This window comes from Nannospalax galili, unplaced genomic scaffold (assembly GCF_000622305.1).
Source record: "Nannospalax galili isolate Female #2095 unplaced genomic scaffold, S.galili_v1.0 scaffold1121, whole genome shotgun sequence".
Taxonomy (NCBI): domain Eukaryota; kingdom Metazoa; phylum Chordata; class Mammalia; order Rodentia; family Spalacidae; genus Nannospalax; species Nannospalax galili.
In genome coordinates this window covers 37,606-50,508 of record NW_008343560.1, presented here as the reverse complement: position 1 = coordinate 50,508, position 12,903 = coordinate 37,606, and positions in this window count along the sequence as shown.

The window sequence follows — 12,903 nt, the reverse complement described above, 5'->3', positions numbered from 1 at the left end:
GTGTGTGTGTGTGTGTGTGTGTGTGTGTGTGTGTGTGTGTGTGTATTGGCTCTTTAAATGGATGGGAGACACATACTTTCATTCCTAAAGGTCCTGGTCACATATCACCTGAACTGAGTTGTTGCAGTTTCCCAGTGACTTTAATCATAGGATATGGTGAAGCTAGGAGTGCTCTTAAAGGATCTCTTCCACTCTAGACATATACTGGGCATAGCCCAGTTTCCCTCCAGGAGTCTAGAGAAGTCACCCTTTCTAACATAGGGAAACCTTTCTTAAAATGTTGATTCAAAGGAATAGGAGCCCAAATTGGTCAGGGGGAAATCCTAGTTTCCAGTGCAATCAACTCTTTGTTGTGTTTCCCAGCAGAAAGATTCATCAGTGGAAATAAGATTTTTAGGCCAACAGAGAAAAGTCAAAGTGGTGATGGAGAATGGAGCCAGTTGCATTTCCACCACTTGATTTTCGAACTCATGAATTAGGGCTAAGGGAGAAACAATACCATAGCTGGTTGCTGATTTAGAGCACATACAACATTCTGGAAAACAGGCCACAACTTTCCAAGCTATTGCCACCTAGGTGGTAAAGTAACTGCATTTTTAAAAAGTTCATTCTACCATTCTATCAAGTCTCATGCTTCAGGATCACAGAGAACATGGTAAGACCAGTGAATTACATGAGCCCATTGCCACATGTTTTGGGTTGAGAACTGAGCTACTTTTTCAGACACTAGGTTGTGTGGTATACCATGATGGTGAATAAGGCATTGCGTAAGTCCATGGATGCATTTTGACAGAAGCATTACAAAAAATCAAATCCACACCCAGAATAAGTATCTACTACAGTAAGTACAAGGCACTGCTAATTCCACAATTGGAGGGCTCAAATTTAGTCACCCTGTCATCAAAACACTGACTGGTTACCCTGGGGAATGGTGCCACATATGCAGCTGAGTGTTCAGCTCTACTTCTGGAAGATCTTGCACACAGCAGCAGCTAATGTGACCAGGCCAGGATTAATGAGTGGAAGTCAATGTTGTGGAACCCATGCAGAACTTCCAACTTTTGGGACCATTGGGTGATGACAAGGACGAGTGGGGAAAGAAATTCATTACAACAAAAAAATAGGTCATCTTATCTACTTGATTATTAAAGTCCTCCTTTGTTGACATCACCTTTGGTAGTTAGATGGTGCACAGCATCTTCTTTCTGTGCCTCCTTGTAGAGCTCTATTTGCACAGTTTCCCCATGAGTCTTCCTCATACATCTTCCAATCATGTTCTCAGCAAGTTTCCAACTCTCCAGGCATACTATTTGCTACTGCAAAAATGAATCAGCCTATAATTGCATATTTGGCCATTATTCCTTCTAAAAATATATGGTTCTGTTCACTGCTTAAAATTATACCCAGTAGGCACCTGTAGGGGAATGAAATTAAATCCTTATTTTTCACCCTGCACAAAAGTCAACTCCAAATGAATCACAGATCTCAGTGTGAAACTTGAAACTCCGAAACTTAGAAAAAAAAAAAAAACATAGGCAGTTCCCTGCACGATATAGGTATAAGAAAGAAATTTCTAAATGGAACATCAGTTACTTAGGAATTAGGGTCATCAATGGGCAAGTGAGACATCGTTAAACTAAAAAGCTTCTGCTGTGTGCAGAAGCAAAAACCAAGGAAGTGAAGAGGAATATCACAAAATATGCAGAATAAATAACTCCAAAAAGAAAGAAAAAGAAAACAAATGGTCCAATTAAAAGATAAGTTAAAAACCTGAACAGAGTTCTCAAACAAAGAAATAAATGTCTATGAATCACCTTAAAAAGTGGTCAACAGCCTTAGTAATTAGGGAAATGCAAATCAAAACTGCCTTAAGATTTCATCTTACCCCAGTCAGACTGGCTAAGATCAAGAGAACAAATGATACCAAATTCTGCTGAGGATGTGAAGAAAGGGAAACGCTCATTCACTGCTGGTGGGATTGCACACTTATAGCACCCCTATGCCTCAATGTAAAGCCTGAAACTCTGAAACTATTAGAAAACTTTGGGTAAAACCTACAAGATACAGGTGTAGGAAAGGATTTTCTAACTGGTCATCAATTGCTCAGGAAACAAGGGCAACAAAGGAGGCAACCAGGGAAGCGAACAGGAAACCCACAGAATGGGAGAAAACATTCACCAGCAACACATCTGACAGGGGTTTAGTAACCAGAATGTATAACAAACTCAAAAAACAGAAAATCAAGACAGGAAGTAACCCAATTAAAAGATGGGCTAAGCAGCTGAACAGAGAGTTCTCAAAAGAAGAAGTAAATATGGCTATGAAGCATTTTAAAAGATGTTCAACATTACTAATAATTAAAGAAATGCAAATTAAAACCACTTTAAGATTTTACCTTACCCCTATCAGAATGGCTAGGATCAAGAGAACGAATGATACCAAATTCTGGTGAGGATATGGAGAAAGGGGAACGCTCATTTACTGCTGGTGGGATTGCAAACTCCTGAAACCCCTATGGAAAACAGTGTGGAGAACTCTTAAAAACTAAAAATGAACCTACCACATGACGCAGTTATATCACTCCTTGGCATATACCCAACGGACTCATCCTACTGTGGAAATAATTGTACATCCATTTTTGTTACTTTTCATTTAACAACAGCTAAGAAATGGAAGCAACTTTAATGTCCCTCAACTGACAGATGGATAACGAAAATGTGCTACATTTATATAATAGAGTTCTACTCAGTGATAAAGACAAAATCATGAAATTTGCAGGTAAATGAATGGAACTCAGATTAGAAAAACAAGTGACTTGATGTTCTTCCTCATTTGTGGATCTTAGCGGCAATTCCTTATATATCCTGATGTCATATCAGGAAAGGAGCCATGGAGGTAAAGGGAAAGAAAGAAGCCAAGAAGGGAGGACAACAGGAAGCAGATGTTACCAAAGGAGAGGTGGGGAAATGGAGGTATTTAACTAAAACCATGAAGGTTACTGGAAGCTGAATATCCAGGGCTGCCAGGTTGACTTTCCCCCATCTCCTGAACAGAGAACAGGATATTGGCAAAGCCTATTCTGGTTTACCCAGGGTCAGGCACAGACAGCTTGGCCCCTGGAGAGGAGTCAATGGCATGTTGGCAAAGCCTATCCTGGCTGACCCAGGTTCAAGGCAGTTAGTTTGGCCCCTGGAGAGTAGCTGACCCAGGGCTGAGCCTGTACAGGTCAGTCTCTGATAATCAGTCTCTAGGTACATGTCTTTCTCTTAGTCGGTCGGCTTGGGTGCTGCATATACAACTATATATTTTAAATGAACCTGTTGCCAGGTACATGCCTTTGTCTTAGAAGTGCTGTTTGGCTACTGTTGATGCAAGTATATGTGATTAATGGTTCAAAGGAACTTGTGGTTTTGTGTTATATTTCTATAATAGATTCTTTCCTGATTTGAGGAAACATATGAAAACATTGTTATCCTGCAATAAAGCACCTGCTTGCTAATCAGCCTACTGGTCCTCCTGATCCAGCTGTTTCTGTGCCTGTGTTTCCTTCATCCCCTACCCTCCCACTCAGGTTATAGGATCCCTCGCAGCTGGACTGCAGCAAAGGAAAAGGGGAAGATGGGGATCAAGAGAGGGAATAGGAGGCAGGTATTATCAAAAGGAAAAGGGGGGTGCTTTAACTGGGGAAGGTAAAGAGAGCCTAGACAGGAAGAGAGAGAGAGGAGAGGTAAATAAAGCTTAGGCAGTGTGAAAATCCAGAGGAAAAGTATTAGTTCAAAACCCTACTGAAAAATACACACAAAACATCTGTACGTGAGTGTGTGTGTGTGTGTGTATACCTGAAGGCTGTATAACAAGAAACACAGCACCCAATAGGGGAAACCTCCCTTCAAGTTTTTGGTCGGGTAGTCCAAGAGACTCCCAAAATAGCAGAAGCTATCGCCACACCTCTTGCTTACCTCCAAGAACTTAAAGGTAAGACCCTATTGCTAAAGACAGAACATACTTCAGACACGGGAATTGGAGCAATTGAGCTGGAACTGACATGAAAGGCTCTTCTACGAAGACTAACTCTCATAGTTTTGAAAGATACTATGCAAGCTGCTAAGGTAGAAAATAATCAGTGGTTTAACCCCAGGTTGAAAGCCTAATAACCCCATAATGACCAGCACAACAAAATATAGAGGTGTAGTAGGGGCCATGTTTATCTTGGGGGTAATCAACAGCTATCTAATTGAACTTGAATCCCTCTCAATAGGAGTTAACTCATGTGTTGCACTAAACAAAGTCAAATACACATAGCTGAAGAGGTCATAGATCCTAGAGAAAACCCTACTTCTGTTACATCCTTAGACAAATGTAATTTTTGAATGTATACTAAATATGAATCCTTATATTTATAGACAATTATACCAGTTACCACTCATCAATGAAGCCTATTTTTGCAATAGATGAAGACTGTTACAGAGTTCCAAGACTGGTCACACAAAGAGAATAAGTGTCTGAGATGCCCAGCCCTACAGAGACACATCTACAATGGAGCCTCTATACCTAAGGCTCACAGAACATAGTGGAAATAGGGGGCAGAGAGAACACTAATGCACCTCTCAACTCTCAGAAGCAAAGCTTCCTCATGCAACGAAGCGTGATGCACGCAGAGTCACAACTGGCCAAAGTGTAGAGAATATGACACTGAAGAGTGTGTGTTCCTGAGGGTACCCATTGGAACCATTGCAGAAGACTGGGCAGAAAGATTGTAAGAGTCAGAGTTGGTACATGATCATAAGGAAACACAGTTTTCCAGGTCTCTGGCACCTTGCTCACATGAACTTGCAGGAAAGGTGTCAGCATGCACAAGACCCATTCAGACTCAGTCAAACAAAAATCTAGCATAGAACTGAAGAAATCAGCAACAGGCCCCAACCTATGCCAAGGAACTATTAGCAACAGCTTACTGCTGAGTGAGGGAAAGTTTCTCTTCTTTAAGGGAGCGACTCTAGATAGACTGACTCCAGTGGATGAACTCACACTGAGGGACACCTGCATACACAAATTTGACTCAATAGGCTTTAACATATATGGCAGAATGCATGAAATCCAGTGGAGTGGGGCTATAGAAGGTGCAGGTAGGGAGGGGGCACCCAAATATGATTAAGATATATTGTATGAAATGCACAGCAATTCAAGAAAGATATGTGCAAATTATACCCACTGTGAAGATTTCTTTTCACCACTGTATTTTAAGGACATGCCAATAATAGGCTGTAATTCTGTGGCTGTTCAATTCTGCGGAGTGCCCATAGAGCATTCTTAACTACATGTAAATTAGGTCATTGGCATCATCAGTCAATCTGTTCCTCAGTCAGTCGATCGTGGGGACTATTTCATGAGCTAATAGGTGCAGTGTAGAGGAGTAGAAACCATAGGCATTTGGACAACTCACATCATTTACCTGTGTTTCCTGGATATGCCTGGACCTAATATGCAGCTGTGACACTCATTTGATGATGGGTTAAAGCTGTGCATTCCATTTGGTGGCTATATTGGTCAGATAACACCCAACTCACAATGAGCAGTTCCTGGAACGTGCTACATTACTTGCACTTTGTGAAGTGGCCAATTTCCCTTAAAGCCCAACAGCTGGCCAAATGCTTTCACTCAAAGGAAGAATGATTGCCTCCAGATGTGGCAAGGCCTTGCTCCAGATTCCCTAGGGTCTCTGCTGTGCTTCACCTACATGAGCCTACAAAAGCTCTAAACACTGTCCCTATCTGCCCCTCAGGTACCATTGAGTCTGCTGGATCATATGATCCCACCCCCTACCCCACCCCCGCCAACAGTGTTGCCACTATTAAATCAGTGGCACATCATGCCTGATAGATCAGTATTGTAACATGCAGGATCAAGCACTGGGTAAGAACATTGATGTTTTCTCTACCAGCAGCCAGCCTACCACCTTCTGGCACTATGAAATGTAGCCAGCAGGGATGAGGTTTCCTGGTTATTTGAACTTGGTTTCTCTATTTGCTGTAACCAAAGTATGTGGAGTATTCAATAGGGTTTTACAATGTAGTCATTGTGGGAGGCCAATAGCAATGGCAGTAGCCCATGTTTTGGGGACCTCTGGGTTCTCCATGGCTAATAACTCATAGGTAGGTCTCCCATACACAGCAACAGTTTCATTTAATAAACCGTATCTTCTAAAAGTGGTGTTGCTCACTCCTACTGCTTTCAAGGTCCTTTCTTAAAGTATAGGTTTTTAGGGAGAGACTGCCTGAAAGGAGTGGTCTGGGTGAACTTCTCAAATCATGCCCTCTTTCCCCCTACATTGGGGTCACCTGAAGTCCCTCACACTGCTCCAGGGCCAGGCTTCCCTATTGTGGTTAGTAGGAGTCCAGACCTTCAGAGACTACCTGAGAGTGCCTCAGCCAAGTGAGATTTGCCTAGTGGTTAACAGGAGCCCAGACATTCGGAGACTGCCTGAGTGTCTGGACTATGGACTACATATTGGGCCTCTGCTACTGAGCTTCCCAAATCACGCTGTGCCTCTCCCCCTACATTGTGACCACCTGAAGTCCCTCCCACTGCCCCAGAATCAGGCTTCCCTAACTGGTTAGTAGGGACCAGCAATCCCAACTCCCATCTTCTCTCCTTGGACTTTGGCACTACCCATCTGAGGCTTCTGAAGTGCTCCTAACTATCCAGGGCTGCTTTATAACCTGGAGAGCTCCAGAGTAGCCAACCTGGAGCCATTTGGTCCCTTCAATATAAAATAAAAAGTAAGAAACTGAAGCTTAAACCAACCAGCTATTCATGCCCAAGCAGGAAACAATAAAGGTACATCAATAATTCAAACAGATTCAAACTTCAACTCAACAAAGGAAGGCTTAAGCATCATACTTGAATCACAAGCCACTAAGGAAATTCACATGCCAAAACCACAATGAAGAAAAAAAGAAAAACAAAAATAACATATTCCCACTAAGTACCACAAGTCCTATAGAAGAGTTTTACAATGTGAACCCCTGAGAGACAACCCCGGACACAGAATTTAAAAGAAGCATCATAATCATGATCAAAGAATTTAATGAATTTAAAGACCACAAACAAATCAAAGAACTAAAAGAAAGGATAAACGTCTGATTGAACTCACAAAAGAGATAGAAACATTGCAGAAAACTCAGGCTAAAAATGAAGAAGGAAGTGAAAACTTCAATAGGCCAATTTGAAAGGACAGGAGAGAGCCTCACCAATAGAATGAATGAAATGGAAAAAAAAGATATCAACTGGACAATAAAGTTGAAGAACTGGGCCACTCAAGCAAAGAATATGAAAAATTTTTAAAAAGAAATAGAATAGGCAGAAAATGTGGGGCACAATAGAGGAAGAAGAGTTTCAGGTAAATAGCATCGACCAGATCTTCAACAGGATTGTAAAAGACAATTTTCCCAAATTAAGGAAAGACATACCCATACAAATACAAGAAGCACAAAGATCTCCAAATAGGACCTTAAAAGAAACTGCTCATGGTATATGATAGTAAAAACAATAAATGTACAGAACAAAGAGAGAATACTAAAAACTGCCAGAGAAAAACAAGTCACATATTAAGGAAAACAAACCAGAATTACAGCTGACATATAAATGTAAATTATGAAAGTCAGAAGAGCCTGGACCAAAGTATTTCTAATTCTAAATGACCATAGATGCCAACCCAGAATACTTTACCCAACAAAACTCTTTATTACAGTGGAAAGGAAAAGAAAAATCTTCCATGACACAAATAGGTTGAAAGAATTCATGTTCACCATCCCAGCCCTACAGAGAGTACTTGAAGCAATACCAAGGACAGAAGAAAGGGATAACTATACTCAAGATCTATTGGGAGTACTTTGTATTATAATATATATGTATGTATATGTATATATATATACATATATACAATTTATGTGTATTTCATATAGAAAATTTTAATCACCTTTATACCCCCTTTCCCATTGACCCCCTCCCATACCCCCCAATGGATTTCATGCTTCTGTCATTGATATAATGGACTATTGAGTCCAGTTAAGATCCCTAGAAGTTACTCAATGAAAGCTCATCCACTGGGTCTAGTCACCCTATGTAGAGTCCCTCCCTCCCTTTATGATCAGCTCTACTCACCCAGCATTAATCACCTGCCAATAGTATGGCTAAGATTGGGGCCTGCTGCCCATTTCCACAGTTCTATGCTGAGTTTCTGTCTCCTTGATTTTGCATGGGTCTTATGCATGCTGACACCATTGCTGTAGGTTCATATGAACAAGGTCCTAGGAGCCTATTTCCATATGGTCATGCACCTTTTCTCTTGGCTCTTACTTTCTAATTTTTGAACTTAGGTTTATAGAATTCAGTCTGTAATTTTGTTTTGTTGCTACTGTTTTTGTGAGCTTATCTTTTTTTTCTAGTTTTAAAAGATTTTTTTATTAAATTTTGTGTATTTTATCTCAATCAGTCTTAATCATTTTATAGCTCCAGTCCACTGATCCCCTCCCATAATTCTCCCACTGGAATTCATATATTCTGTCATTTGTTTTAAGGCCTATTTTGTCAAGTTAGTGTCCCCAGATGCTCCTCAGTGCAAGCTCATCTACCGAGGTCTAGTCAGCCTACCTAGAATCCCTCACTTTAGGAAGATCAGCTCTTCCTTACCTAGCAGTAATCAGTTGCCAATATTTCTTCAGCTAAGATTGGGGTTTGCTGTCCATTTCCCCAATTCTATGCTGGGATTTTGTCTGCCTGAGTTTGGGTGAGACTTGTGTATGATGACACCATTGCTGTAGATTTACATGAGCAGGGTCCCAGAAGCTCGTAAGACTCTATTTCCATATGATCATATACCTCATCCCTGGCTCTTACAATGTCTTTGCCCCCTCTTCTGCAATGCTCCCTGAGTCCTGGGTGGGTGAAGTATAATATAGGAGTCCTGTTGCATGAGGGAGTTTCATTAATGAGAATTGAGAGATTCTTTAATATCTGTATTCAGTATCAAGGTAACACTGGCTTCTTATAAAGCATTTGGAAACCTTCCTTCCTTTCTATTTGTGGAATACATTCAGTACTAATGGTGTTAGTTCTTCTGTGAAGCTCTTGTAGAATTCTGAAGGAAATCTGCTGTGTTTTGAATATTAAATACCCCCCAAAGGCTCATATATTTGAGTAGTTGGTGTCTAGCTCTTAGTGATGTTCGTGAAGGTTATGAAACCCTTAGAAGTCGGAAGCTTCATGGGAGAAGCACATCGCTGGGAGAAGGCTTAAGCTTTTATGGCCTTGCTCACTTCCTGTTCTTTCTTTACTCCCACAGTGATTCAATGTTTCAATGTGACAAGATGCTCTTGAAAACTTGTCTCCCCTCCCCTCCGCTGCCAACATGATGACTGACAGTACCCTTTTTGGAATTGTAAGCCAAAATAAACTCTTTCCTCCTTCAGTTTATTTGTCATGGTATTTTATCAGAGTAAGAGAAAAATAATTAAGACAGAAATAGAACTAAGAATACATCCTTGCTGTGATAAACTTTTGAAGGAATCAGAATTTGTAACTTTCGGCCATAAAGACTATTGAATGTATAAGCAGATCTTAATGGGATGATCTTGTGGGGTCTTGGAAGACAATCCTGAAAGAAATGTGGTCAGTGGAGGCCAAGCTAATGAGGTTTCACTGGAAAACAGGGGCTGGGTCATGGGCCATTCATAAGATATATTGGCTAAGACTCTTAGAGGAATTCATGTCCTGAAACTGGATTAAAAAGTAATGGAACAAATTCTTTGGGAGAAAAATTTCAAGATAGCTTAATATTAACTTTGTGGAAAACTTGACCTGATTATTCTTTTGCAGGTCTACAATAAACAAGAACTGCTAGTGGGAAAAAGAAACAAAATGTGTGCGATCTGAAGAGGAACTTGGCACTAGGGAGTTTATGCTTGCAGTCAAAATATGTGCTGAAAAAGAGAGTTGACTGCTGTTCTGCACTAGGATAACAAAGGTGACTGAAAGCAACGTCCTTCTAATTAGAGGCTGTAACTCAAAAAAAACACAACAGCTGTTGTTTCTGTGCTTTGGGACTGGGAAAAATTCCTAGGCATCTTCGTTCCAGAAACTGAAATATACTTTTATAGTCTTTAGCTTCTTTCCTTTCAAACAGATTTTGTATTTTATGAGTTAGATCCTCTAATCAATGGGCCAGCTTCATGTGCTTGTCACTATGCCTTAAAATATTTCCAAGCTTTCTTCCACAATGATCCCTGAGCCCTGATAGGCAGAAGTTTGATATGGATGTCCTGTTCAGGGATAAGCAATTTATAGCCTCTTATTTGCTTCACATTCACCAATTGTGATTCTATCTGTTAATCTCCACCTGCTTTATAAAGGATCTCTTCTGCTGAGAGCTGAGAGAGGCATTAATCAATGGGTATAACAATAAATCGTTAGGATTCAGTTTAATACTATATCTATTTAGAAGAATAATTCTATTAGTCTCTCTTCTTTCCATGAACTGTGAGCTGTCTAGCCTCTGGTTTATGAGCCTGATATCCTCTCAAGTATGGGCTTCAACCTTTGAAGTGGACCTTAATTCCAATTAGAAAAGGATTGGTACTCGCATAATACTGGTGCCACTATTGCACTGGTGGGCATACAATTCCTGTCCAGTTGTAGCTCACAGGATTCACAGCTGTGTAAGGCTGATGATATATTTTCTTTTCATCTAGCTTGCATACCTCCTTCCAGCACTATGGAAGCTGGCCAGTAGAGATGAGACTTTGAATTCACCTCCAGCTTGATATCTCCTTGTTCATTCTACAACTCATGTAAGACTAAAAAAAATATAATCATATTAAGGCAAGAGAGAATGTTCTGTTATAAAACTCAGGGGTTTAGATCACTACTTCCTAAACAGCAACACCACCTGTGAATCAACTATTTAAGCATGTGACCCTCCGAGGGATACTGCACATACAAATCAGAGCATGGATATTAAAAGAAGGAAATTCCAGTTAAATGTGTAAAGTTTTCATGAGAAGGAAAAAAGACTACAAAAGCAAGCAACATCCCAGTTAAGAACAGTTCAGAATGTTCCACCCATGCACACATATGTGTAAGAAAAAGGAAGTGCCATACATGAATAATCTGCTTTGCTTTCATTGCCATGTTCTCTGGGAGTGCATATGATTATAATACACTCTCTACATGTCTAAAATTCTCAAAAAATAAATCAAACACATAAAGTTATGTTGCTAGTCCATCTCTTCCCCCTCCAGAAAGAAGGCTACCATAAAAATAAAATAAATTACAATAAAGATTGCCAAGCACATGGGGAAGTTAAAACACGTATTCATTGTGGAAAGATTGAAAATTGGTCCAGCCACTGTGGAAATCAGTGTGGAAGTTACTAAAAAAGATAAATAAGTTTGGACATGTGACCTATCTATACCACTCATGGGCATATACCCAAAAAACTCTATATCCTACCTGTGACATACCTTGTACATCCGTGTTTATTGCAGTTCTGTTAGTAACCAGTAAAAATAACAAGGCGATGCATGGATAATTATATTGTGGTACATATATGCAATGGGATTTTATGGTCAGTTTACAAAACTTAGAATGGAAGAAAAGTCTTACAGCAATTTCTTATTTTATAAGTCTACTAAAAAACACAATTTTACAAAAACTTATATGGGGGTGCCCTGCATGAATGGATAATACTTCTTCCATACATTAAAGGTTATTAAACTAAAATACCAGTATCAATTATGGGATATGTTTTTATTAACTATTTTTAGGGAGCCTCAAGTGGTTTCCAAAGCAGCACAGGCTATTGCCAATGCCTTAGTTGACCACATAAATTATATAATAACCCATTCAGCTACAGAAGACATGAATAAATCAAGCTTTGTTTCTTCCCTCCTGGGTAGCATTCATACAGTCAGAAGGTGCAATGTAGAGTGCTGGGGGAGAAGTCATCAATTGTCTTGCCCATCTTTGTACATTAATGCATAAAATAATAACCTGACAGGCAAGATATGTCCACTGATGCAATGGCGGCATGACTAATATGGGGACAACCAAACACTTTCTGATTGAATTTTAGACCCTCTCCACAGGAGGAAACCCATGCCCAGTAGTGTAACTAAAAGAATTCTTTGCTGGGGGAGGGGTGTCTTATGTCCTTTTGCTTTGGTGAATAGACATGGTTTCAAACTGCCCTTGAAAATATTTGCATATATATGCTACTCTCAAGCTTCATCATACAAGCTACTTTTCACAGTGGGTGCTTGTTAATGAAGATTCACAGTGGTCAAAGTGCAGACAATAACAGACTTTGGAGTGCTTTGCCCTCAACGAGACAACTATATCACATTCCGTAAGCCTCAGCAAACATCAAAGAAGTACAGATGGATAGAATGCAAGAGCCAGAAGTTGCGGAAGAGTTAGTGCTGCAAAAGTGTCTGCTGTACCTGATGGGGAACTTTTGCTCCTGAACTCACTAAAGCTGAGGTTACCTGGGTAACCCAAATTTGGACCCTTGAATGTGTCATCATGCAAGGTAACTGGTCAATGAGATCATGGGACTATGGGCAATCAATGTTTGCTGGAGCAGGGATGCTGTTTTCTTCAGTGCTGTAGCCACTGATAAGGTTTTCATATTCTTATCAACAAACCCATCTCAAGATCATTCAAGCAACCATAATTAAACAGTTTGTGTGCTTCTTAAAAAAGAGACATGGCTGCACTACTATCCTCAGGCCTCTTGGGGTAAGTCTATAGCGCAGCGCTCAGCGCCGGGACTCCCTAAGCCTCATTCACCCTTCCACCCCACCCCCACCCCCCTGCCTCACCGCCCGCCGTTCTATACCCTAGTTT